The sequence below is a fragment of the Globicephala melas genome, chromosome 2 (assembly GCF_963455315.2).
Source record: "Globicephala melas chromosome 2, mGloMel1.2, whole genome shotgun sequence".
Taxonomy (NCBI): Eukaryota; Metazoa; Chordata; class Mammalia; order Artiodactyla; family Delphinidae; genus Globicephala; species Globicephala melas.
Window position 1 is genome coordinate 2,970,325 of NC_083315.2, and position 12,413 is coordinate 2,982,737.

A 12,413-nucleotide genomic window follows, 5' to 3' on the forward strand; every position below is an offset into this window, starting at 1 on the left:
CCCCACCCCCACGCCTGGGCCCCTTTTCTCCCTCCCCTCTGGGATGCGAAACGCGAGGTTTTGTAACCTTTCCTGGCAATTTCAGATTTTGTGTGGGATTTCCTGTCTCGAAGCAGATACGAAGGTTTTAGGCGGTTTCAAGATGTTTCCTTCCAATCGTAAACGTAATTTTAATATATTCGAGTCGACATTAGAATCACCGCTTTCATGAACGGTGTTAGTTATCCAAATACACGTTTGTATTTTAAAGACCTCCGTTAGTTATGATCGATAACTAATACTGGGCGTCCTCATTGTGGAGAGATGACTTGTTACGGCCGCAGCGGAGCACAGGCTATTGCAATTTTAATTTCCTGTTTTAGCGTCAAATAGTGTGTGTGCTATATCGAGCTGTTGCTGCTGTGGCTTTATGAAAGGTAAGTTGGTTTGGAAAGGGCTGTTCGCGTTTTACCTTATTTAAAATGTTCGTCGCCAGAGAAAGGGGCTTTTCTTGTTGCTGACGACATGTGTGTGACATGTGAGTCTGAACCACCCAGCGTCTGTGCAGCTGCTGTAAACATGTTTACCTGAGCAGGAAAGGATGGATTTTCCTCCTAAAGATCCTGTGATACGAATATTACACCCATAAGGCATATCAACAGCTGACTTAGGGGGAAAAAGCGATCCCGAAAGGTACTTGAAATCAGGAGGAAAGAGAGCTGCTGGACGGCTGCAGCAAATGGCAACTTGCGCAGGTAGAAAAAGATGGTGTTTAGTTTTCCCCTGCGCGTGTCAGCCCCTCCAGTCTGCTGCTTTCATTCTCAAGGGAGCGATTTATTTACCGCGCTTGCTGTCAGTGTTTTTCCTTTGTGTTTACTATTAGAGAAACAGATTTGGGGCTGTTTAGCACAAAATGTCTCGTCTGCAGTGTGCATCACTCTCAGAAAACAAAAGGTGTTTCAGATAGCACTGTGCTATTACAGGTATCTTCCATTTTCATCAGTGTTGGCTCTGTCCTTGTATTTCTTTTTGTTCTCAGATGCATTTCATCCATTGCTGATTATTACAGCCACGCTATTTGATTAAGCCTCATGATTTGCAAATTAAAAATGAAGTTGTATGCCATTGTGTTGTGAAACCTCATGATAGGTGCTGGTTAAGATTTCTTAGCAACGCAGTCATATTTAAGTTGCAGTTGTTTATTGGAGAGAATCGCTTGGAAAATGTTAACTCTTAAATCTTTTTAATGAAGGAATAAATGATGTATACAGTGGGAGGTGGTCATAGAGATACTTTATACTGTAATTTATATGTAAGTAATTTTTTGTTCATTTTAAAATAAGGCATGCAGATTTTCTGCTAAGCCTTCAGTAAAACATTTTAATTTCCTTTCTGGAATATATCTGCAGAGTAGGATGTTAATGGGAGCATCAAGTAATGTAACTTGACAGGGGTAAAACAGTTGAGCAAGGTTTGGCCAAAGCCTGAAACCTTATGTAGTAACTCTATGGTGATGATGTTAGTGGTTTAAATTGATTTTTTTTTTTTTTACCGTTTATAATGTAATGCTTTGTTTGCTGTATTTTAAAAATCTGCCTTCTCATTTTCCACTTCTACTCTTTGTGGTTACTTATTTATTTATCTATTTGAGAAATGTACTCTAGCTGCTAATGACCATATACTGATTAATTCACTCTAGATGGACTGGCAGGTACATATCTTCTGTCATTTGCATTTCTACTTGCTGTCTTTGGAAACCACCAGTAGAGGATGCTAACAAAAATTATTATTGGTGTAGTATACCATAAATCTGTCTATCTCCTGTTGATTTGGGACCTCTGCTTTGATAGGGACCTTCAGTATAATTCCGGGTCTTACCCTTATTTAAAACTAGCCCTGGGTAAATTAGGCAAAAGCATTTTCTAGTCTGCTAGGACTGGAAAGAAGTAGGATTGTTTTAGCTTGAACAGTTGTATAAATTTGGTCTTTTTAAATCTTGCAGCTGAGATTGCTTGTCAATTTAGTCTTGCTGTAGACCAGTTGTATTACTGCTGTTTTAAAGAAAGTTTTATGTTGTTAGGTTTAGAGAAGAATATGTAATGATCGGTCCGTATTTGTTTTGCATTCTTACTATATTTTTTAATCTCCTTTTTCATTCATGGTAAGATCCCTGGAAATATATATTTTTAGACATTAAAAAATGTAAATGGTTGGATATGGTAAGAAAATTTGAAATTAATTGGTGATATTGTGTAATTATTTTTTCATAACTTAGATAGACTTAAAACTATACATGGGTTGGCAGACAACTACTGAAGAAGGTATTTAACAGCGGTCACTCAGATGTTAGCGATTTTTATCTTTTCCTTCCGCTTCTGATTAAGATTCAGAATCAGGTAGTGTATAAATTTTAAATTTACCAATTATAAATTAAGGAATGAAACTTGTTTTGAAGTTTTAAATGCATTTAAGAGTCTCTGTAGTTTACTAATTATTGTGTGCTTGTTTTCAAAGAATTCTTTTCAGCAAATATAGATTGGTATTGTAACTTATATTCCATGAGGTTTAATGTATTTAGTTATGTCTTTTTGGCCTGTGTCTATATAATTATGTTAATGTTACTGTAAACTTTTAGAAGCCTTTCATTAGGTCAAATGTTAGAAGTATTTACTTCCCTAATGTTTTTTAGGTATTTTTACCTAAATATTTTTTTAATGGTATTTCTGTAAATGCACCAACACCAGTACCATAATGCAACAGTAATACTCTTTATCTTGAAATAAGTAGCAATTATGTGAATTATCAGGTAAACCTGTGTGAATTTCTCATTTTAGGGTGTCATAGTTCTTCGAGAGAGAGAGAGAGAGTGTGTGTTTGTGTGTGTGTGTGTGTGTAAATATAGTTTTACATTTCCTGACACAGTTCTTGAGTGTGGTGTTCTAATTCCTAGAGTTCAGTAGTGAATAAGTTTGGTTACTATCAACTTATTTTTTTTATGAACTGAGGAACTTTACCACAGAGCCATGACATATACAGTTGTAGCATGGAGCAAAACTTAAACTGTCTTACAAATTGAAGGTACCAATCACTTGTTAAAATGATCCTAGCATAAAAGCATATGAAATATTTGGTTAGTACTTTTTTTTCTTTCTTATATCCAGTGTTTTTGAAATGCCATACCCTATGTTTGCAATTTCAGTAACTTTGAAGCCTGTGGTGAGAAAGTTATATCAAGTTGGGAATGATACATTTAAAATAACAACTTGTTTCTCATAGTTGTGTTTTTTTCCCCTCCTTTTTTGCTTTCCCCTGTATAAATCACTACTAAGCATGTGATTAGAGGCAGATGTAAACACAGATGCAATATCGTGGAATTATATCGTTAGCTACTCTTAACTACCTGTAGTGAATTGCAATGGAGGAGAAGAAAAGTCATGCAGATGTCAGAAGAAGATACACATTGGTGTGCGAAAGTGCAATGAGAGGTTAGAGGACTTGGTGAAATGGTAGAAATAGTATTTAGGACTGAAAAAGGCTTCTTAATCCTTGCAGTATGATCACTAATTTAATGGGGAAATGTATGTCCATCTCAAATAGAGCTATAAGCTAAATAAAACAAAAGTTCATTGTTGAAAGAGAAGTAAAATATTTTAAGTTAGAAAGATACCCTGATTAGGAAATATAATAAAATGTATTTTTAAATACTTTTTAAAAGGCTGTATGTTGTGCCTATAACTAGCTAAATGATCATTAAACTAGTTATATTAAAAGTAGAAAATAAATGGATATACACATAGTAGGAAAAGTTCTGTAGCAACCCTGGTTAAAATTAAATGTGATCTGTTATACAAGCATTGCTATAGGAAATAATCTTTCCTTTGGATGGGACAGTGGCTTTTTTTCTAAGTTTTTCCAACTTTATTGAGATGTAATAGGCGTACAACATTGTGTAAGTTTAAGGTGTACAGTGTGATGATTTGATACATGTGTATATTGCACATGTTTGCCACGATAAGGTTAGTTAACACACCCTTCACCTCACGTAATTACACTCTGTTGTCGCCATGGTGAGAACATTAAAACTACTCTCATAGCAGCGTTCACATACAGCATACAGTTCTGTTAACTAGTGTCCTCGTGCTGTGCATCAGTTCCCCGGAGTTTATTCGTGTTATAATTGAAAGTTTGTACCCTTTGACAGACATCTCTATGGGACAGCGTTTGAAGAATTGTATCTGCAAAGGAAGCATTCTTAGGACGTGGATTTTACCAAATACAGTTTTTCAGTATGCTGTGCACGTGATGGGATGGGTTATACTGCTTGTTAACGTGAAACGGAGTTTCTTGGAAGTTCGGCAACATACTTCAATAGCACGGTGCTCTCTAATGAGTAAAGTTTGCCTGTGGATTGTGTTCAGAGAAAAAAATTTAGTTTTTACAACTCACTTCATTAATTTTGTTAAAACGTATTTTGGAGTATATCATTTAGGTGTAGATAAATCCAAAGATTCCAGAAGGAACAGCCAGAAAAGCGGAATTCAAGTCCAAGCTATGAAACGTTTTATTAGATTCTTATTTTTCATTCTCTAAGAAGTTGTTTTCCTCTCGTTTATTTCGTCAGACGTTTCCTTGTTATTTAATACAGGTGCTCTGGAGACATAGAGAATGCAGTTAATTGTCCATGTACACATACATTTTTCTCCTACAGTCAACTCTGTGTATTCCTGGGACTTGATGTGCAGGGTTTGGGGTCTGCACTGTAGCTGTTGGTGGAAGACCTCATAGCAGGGCAGCCTGGAGGACCTTCATCCTCGATTTTGCTGCAACAACTGCATCTGTGCTGGAATTATTAGGAACAGATGTTTCGTGACCTCTTAATTCCCCCTCCCCTTCCCCCTCCCCTTCCCCATCCATATTTAAACTTCAGTGTGAATGAAGATAAATATGGGAATGATGTCAGTTTCTCATGTTTATTATTGTATTCTAAAAATATTGCAAGACATCTCTTTTCTCTTTTAAAATGTTCCAGTTTCAAGATTTTAGGTATATTCTAATTCCAGCTTTTTTGAGATATTTTAAATATTGTGATATCAATTCTCTTTTTATAAAATGTGACACCACTAATTTTTAGATACCTCAGTTACTATTCATGGTCACCAAGCCACAATATAGTCTAATTTCCCTTATTTTTAATGTCTTTATATCCATTTAATCCACAGATCTAATTGAATGCTTGGTTTTTTATTAAATGCTCAAGGGGACCAGTTTGTTGATTAAAAAATTCATCATTCTCTTGGAATCTTACATTTTTAATATGGAAGGGCTTTTAGGGACTCATCATTTTTAATCTGAAAATTGATATAGGTAAGCTGAAATTTAGGGCCTTCAAGTAGAAACTCCATACGAGACTATAACGTGTGTTTTGAGAAGGGGCAGTGGTGACGCGTGGAATAGTGGGTAGTAAAATCCTTAACGGAACAGAGTGTCTGAACCTGGGCTCAAGTTAACGTCACTCTGACTTAGGTACTTGCCAAGGCTCTCTGAACATCACTGTATCTCTGATGTTTTCTCCTTTCTACCCTAAAAAATGAAGTTGCTATTCATTCCTATTGCTACATCACTTTTCTAAATCTCTTTTGATACTCTTTTATTTTTTTTTGATTGCAGGGGAGGGAATAGTTGGAGCAGAGAGAAAATAATTTCATATGAATAAAAATTAAGAAAATAAAAATTTAAAAAAAGAAAATAAAAATTGTGGAGCTGGAGGGATTCGGGACAGTCATCCAAATCCATTTTTTTCAGATAAGCAAACAGGTTCAAAGAGGTAAAAGGACTTTGCCAAGTTCTATTACTAGTTTGCTTGGACCAAGTTACAGCTTCTCAGGCCGGTAGCTCGGTGTTCCTTTGTTAGACCGTTTTATCTATGATGATAACAATGAAGAAGTATAAGCTGCGAATTTTCCAATTTGTCAAAGTAAAAACCAAATGCATTGTGTAGAATACTCAATCATCTCATAAAAATGGATTTCTAATCTATTCCCATAAATCCATCAAATTTAACAGTTAATGTGCCAATACCACTTAAAACATTTCGGGTGCAGAGAGTAGGTTTGGTCTGCTTAGAGGCATATGCTCCCATTATTTGGATTGTAACTTTCCCTCTTCATTCCCTACCTCAACTCCCATTCACCCTGTCCCACCCTGTCCTTCCCAACCCTCACTTCCACCCAGTCTAGGGTGTTTTATATACGTCCTTGGCTATGTCTCTTTCCTTGTAAAATTATCTAGTTCTTTGTGTGTTTTGCATCTGTATACCTGATATTTTGCTGTATATTTTACTTTCGCCACCAGTGTTGTTCGAGATCTGATCTGTTCATGTTCCTGCAAGTACATCTAGTTCATTGCTTCCAGCTGTGCAGTATTTCATGGTTTGTGTCAGCACTTGTCAATTACTCATCAGTTCCCCTAATGATGGATGCCTAGGTTGACTCCAACTCTTGGGTACAAATAATTCTGTAAAAAACATCTTTTTACATGTTGCTAATGGCTGTGGAAGAGTTTCTTAGGGAACATACATCCAGGCACAGTATTGCTGAGTTATAGGTTAGTCACATAGTTAATATCACTAAATTCTGCCAGATTATTTCTGAAACGGCTGCACCACTTTTTACCTTCACCAGTGTTAACATCAAAATTCCTATTTTCTCACAGTTTTGTCAGCTTTTGGTATTGTACAACATCTGCATTTGGCTAGTTTGACAGTTGTTAAATAGAATATTGTAGTTGCTTTAATATGTATTTTCTTGTTTACTAGCGAGGTTGATTATTTCTTCATATCCTTGCTAGCCATCTGAGTTTCCCTTTCCATGTCTGGCTTATTCATACTCTTTGCCCTCCTTTTTGGCTCGGTTTCTACTTGTTGATTTCCTAGAATTCCTTGTGTATTTGAGATAGTAATCCCAATCACCTGTTGACTTTGCCTGTGGTATGGAAATCCCTAATTTTAATATATTTACATCTGTCAAATTTTTGACTTTGTGGGTAGTAAGAAGTCCTTCCTAATCCATGAATTGCAAAAATATTTTCTTTGATTTTCTTCTAATAGTTTTGTAGTTTTACCTTTCATATTTAGGTCTCTGGTGAATCTGGAGTTCATTTTTTGAATATAGTGTTTCTTTCTGAAGGGGAGCAAACGTAGTGGTTAAGGGTTTGGGTTGATCCTGTAATTTACTAGATGAGTCACCTTGGCCAAGTTACTTAGTCTCCGTATGCTTGAATTCTCCCATATGTAAAATGGGGATGGTAACCTTAGAGTTTATGAAGCACTGCGCTTAGCACAGTTTTAAGCATTCAGTAAATGTTTGCTTAAAGTTTTATTTATATTATTAGATTATGTTCGTTTTAAATGCATCTTGCATCAACTGACACCTAATTCCTTACTCTCTTGTCCACAATTAACTTTAGCTGACATAACTGCCATCTAAAAGGATGTTGTTATAAAATTTATTCATTGCTTCTATAACTTTGACCTTAAACATTGCTTAGTTGTTCTGGCCTTAAGAACAAGGCTGTCTGTTAAATCAGTAATAGAATAGTAATATACACTGAGGCTTCATCTTATAGCTATTAGTATATGTTTTTTAGCTTGAGGAAGGCGGCCTTGAACTCTTTTTTAAAGAGCATTATATTGAGAGAGACCTCACCATATTACTTTATGTATAATATTGACCTGAACTTCACGGGTAATGTCCCAGTATTATTCAATTGCATAAAACAAAGAACCTTGACCTGGGGAGGGTAGATAGGGAGGGTTAGAGGGAGGGGATAAGGGGATATATGTATACGTATAGCTGATTTACTTTGTTTACAGCAGAAACTAACAACATTGTAAAGCAATTATACTCCAAAAAAGATGAAAAAAAAATTGAGTAGCTTAATGAATGTGGCATCCACAACTTTTCATGGTTTCATTCATTTAGTTTGGAATATATTGAAGAAGACAGTTGTATGTCTTCCTAAAACATAGTATGTTCTTGTGCTTGTGGATCAAGGCAATCCTAAGACAAAAGTTAAAACGCTACCATGTTTTGTGTGTGTGTTAATAAACTTTATTGAGGTATAATTTGCATTCTACACTGAAGCTTCATCTTATAGCTATTAGTATATGTTTTTTAGCTTGAGGAAGGCTGTATGTATACACTAGTATGCATGTACCATTTTGGTGAGTGTTGACATACCTGTGGCTACCAGTGTAACCACCACCACAGTCAAGATACAGAATGTTTCCTGCTTGTACCTCATCTCAGTCAATCCTCCCTGCCTCTGCCCAAGCAACCACTGATCTGGTTTTGATCCCTGAAGGTGGATTTACTGCTTTAGGGTTTCATATAAACAGAATCGTACAGTATGTGCTGTCTGTGTTCTTTTGCTCAGCATAACGTTTTCATCGTGTTGTTGCATGTATCAGTAGTTCATTCTTTCTGTGTTGCTGAGTAGTCTTCCATTGTGTGATGGAATTGGTTTCTCTGTTCATCTACAATGGGCTTCCTACAGGCAGACCTTGGAGTTTGGTTCCAGACCACCACAATAAAATGAATATCACAATAAAGTGTGTCACATGAATTTTTTGGTTTCCCAGTGCATATAAAATGTTTACACTGTCCTGTACTCTGTTAAGTGTGCAATAGCATTGTCTTAAAAAACAGTGTGCATACCTTAATTAAAATACTTAGTTGCTGAAACATGCTAACCATCATCTGATAACAGAAGGTTGCTCCAAACCTTCAATTTGTTAAAAAAAAAAAAACAACAACAAAAACCCGCAGTGTCTGCGAAGTGCGGTAAAGTGAAGTGCGATAAATCGAGGTATGCCTGCATTTGAGTTGGTTCTGGTCCTTTGCTGTAGAATAAAGCAGATATGAGTGTTCACATCCAATTTTTCTTGTGAATATATGCTTACGTTTCTTTGGGTAGAATTGCTGGCTCATGTAGTAAGTGTTCGTTTAACTTTGCAAGAAACTGCCGAACTAGTTTCTAAAGTGCTTGTGGCATTTCACCTTTCACAGTGTATGAAAGTTCTAGTCGCTCCAGTCCTTGCAAACGTTTGTCCACGTTTTAAATTAGGCTATTCCATGGATGAAGAAGATGTGGCACATATATACAATGGAATATTACTCAGCCATAAAAAGAAACGAAATTGAGTTATTTGTAGTGAGGTGGATGGACCTAGAGTCTGTCCTACAGAGTGAAGTAAGTCAGAAAGAGAAAAACAAATACTGTATGTTAACACATATATATGGAATCTAAAAGAAAAATGGTACTGATGAACTTAGGGGCAGGACAGGAATAACTACGCAGATGTTAGAGAGTGGACTTAAGGACGTGGGGAGGGGAAGGGTAAGCTGGGACGAAGTGAGAGAGTGGCATGGACATATATGCATTATCAAACGTAAAATAGATAGCTAGTGGGAAGCAGCCGCATAGCACAGGGAGATCAGCTCGGTGTTTTGTGACTGCCTAGAGGGGTGGGATAAGGGAGGGTGGGAGGGAGGCTTAAGAGGGAGGGGATATGGGGATATACGTAGGAATATAGCAGATTCACTTTGTTATGCAGCAGAAACTAACCATTGTAAAGCAATTATACTCCAATAAAGATGTTAAAAAATAAATTAGGCTATTCCAGTAGGTGTGTAGTAGTATCCTTTTGGTTTTAATTTGGATTTCACTGATAACTAATGATGTTGGAGTATCTTTTGATGTACTTAACGGCCACTTCTGTATTTTCTTTTCTGAAATATCTGTTCTAATCGTTTATCTACTTTTAATTGGGTTGCTTGTCTTTTTATTATTGAGTTGCAAGAGTTCTTTTTATATTCTGGATCCAAGTTCTTTGTTGTATATAGATATTTAAAATATTTTCTCCCTTTCTGTGGCTTGTACCACATTTGATGAAGTCGAATTTATAATTTTATTCTTTTAGGCTTTGTGCTTTTTGTATTCTAGGAAATCTTTGCCGAGTTGAGGAAGATTTGCTGCTATGTTTTGTTTAAGTTTATAGCTTTAACATTTAGGTCTGTGATCCATTTCAGGTTAATTTTTGTCTCTACCTTGTTTTGATCTTCATCTGCAACCCTGCTTGAGATAGCCTTGAGTAGTTTGCAAGAGACAAAAACTTGATCTTACTCATCAAAATTCAGTATGAGAATTTCTGTTGCAGGTTTTTAAGAATATTTTTCAGAACCGAAGAACCAACGCTCTTGATTGTAGAGGAACACAAATCCTGCTTTCCTGGTTTTATACATTTTTAAACAGCACAGTTCCATTGTGTCTAGTCAGCGTTTTCAAGTTTTCTGTGTCCTGAACACACTTTGACTTCATGGAGACGTTCAAGGCTAAAGTTTCCGGGAAGGATGCTTGAGAGAGAGTAGCCGGAGTTGAGCTGAGTGTGGATGTTCTCTTGATGGCCTCTTACTCCTGTGTGGTGTCAGTGAGCTTAGCACTTCACTCTTACACTAGCCAGTTACTTCTCCTTCCTCTGGTCTGTCACGCAGGCTGCTGCCAAAATTATCTCTGTGGAAAAAGTCTGATTCAGTCATTACCCCAATTAAACCCCCCCTTGGATCTTTATTAACTTACAGGACAAAACCAAGATCCTTCGCATGAGATCCCAGGCCCTGGTTTATGGTCCTGCCCTGCTGTTTCTTTCCTCTCTCTGGTGGCCCCTCCGACCTACAGATGTCTGGGTCTTTCTCCGTGTCTTTGGAGGTACTTTTGTTCTCTCTACCTAATACACACTTTTTTCCCCACTACCCCATATGTTTTGGTATGTTTTGCAAGGTGGACAGGAGTTCATCTCAGGTATTTCTTCATCTGAAATGCTTTCTGTGATCCCTTTTCCATTTGTCAGAAAAAGTTAATTCTCTTCTGTTACACCGGTGGATCCATCTTTTTTTTTTTTTTTTTTTTTTTTTTTGCGGTACGCGGGCCTCTCACTGTTGCGGCCTCTCCCGTTGCGGAGCACAGGCTCCGGACGCGCAGGCTCAGCGGCCATGGCTCACGGGCCCAGCCACTCCGCAGCATGTGGTATCTTCCCGGACCGGGGCACGAACCCGTGTCCCCTGCATCGGCAGGCGGACTCTCAACCACTGCGCCACCAGGGAAGCCCGGATCCATCTTTTATACTTGTATTATTGTGCTTTTTCTGCTGTGTTATGGTGTGTTTCTGTGTCATCCTCCCTATCTGACCCTGGTTTCCTTTAGGATGGAGACTGTCTTCCTCACCCTGGCATACCAGGGGGTAGTCGAGTGGTAGTAATGATGTGGCAGGCACAGCCCTACCGCATCTACACTGCTGTCCGCGTGCCAGGTGCTTTACATCTGACTAGCTCATTGGCATCTCACAGTGATCCTGTTACGGTTTTTAGACCCTTTTTGTAGGTGAGCAAACAGGCAAAGAGATTAAGTGATTTACCCAAGTTCACACAGCTGATAAGCAGTAGAAGCGGGATTTGAATCCATTTAGAGTCTCTACTCCTGTAGCCAGCGCCCTTTCTTGCCTCTCAGTGAACCGGCACATGGTGGGCATTCAGTGCGTGTTGAATGAAGGTTAACCCTGGGAGAAGAATTTTATTGCCCTGCTCCCCTCTGCCCCAAGGATAACTTGAAAGACTAGATAAAAATTTTATATATTTTATAATATTTAAAAGCGTATACATCTGAGTTGGTTAATATTATTTTTACTCAATTGAGAGCTTTTTTCAGTTCATTCTTCTTGGACTGGTGATTTTTTATTTAAGTTAAAATCTTGCTTCCTGTAAGTTTTTTCCCATAAAAGGTAACTTATACACCAAATAAGGCTACTTTCCTTTTACCGAGGCGTAAATGCTTGATCTTGTTGATTTTTAGCTACATACTTTACCCCTTATATTGTTTAAGGAAAGAAATGTTTAGTTACTTTGAAGTTGATTACAGATATATTTATTTACTTATTATTTATCTTTTTCATGTCCTAAAATGTTTATATGTCACTGGACTAACTCCTATGTGATTCTTATTTTTAAGATAGTATTTTTCTATCTAACTTTTCTGTTTATTTTTATCACCTATCCCTATTCCTTGAAAATTCTTTATAACTAACTTGTATCTTATTTTTGTTCGTAAAGGTCTCACTTTTTTATACTCCATTTAGCTCTGTGTCTGGCTTGAACATTATAGATATTAATGCATAATTCCTTCTGATCTGGTATCCTTTGGTGCACTTACAGAAAGAGCATTGAACTGGAAGATAGAAGTCTTAGATTCTAATATTAAATCTGCCATTAATTGGCCTATGAAATTGGGAAAATAATTCAATTTATTTGGGCCCAAGTGTGTTCATCTGTAGAATGAACATGATGGATTACTGTGTGCAAGGCAGTGAGACTCTTAGGATGAAA

General features: G+C 37.1%; 1 protein-coding gene across 1 annotated transcript in view; it reads left to right on the forward strand.

The window, feature by feature from the left end:
• The window catches only part of ZEB1 (zinc finger E-box binding homeobox 1), a 194,756-nt gene that overhangs the window by 1,755 nt on the left and 180,588 nt on the right, over positions 1–12,413 (forward strand). The window lies entirely within an intron of this gene.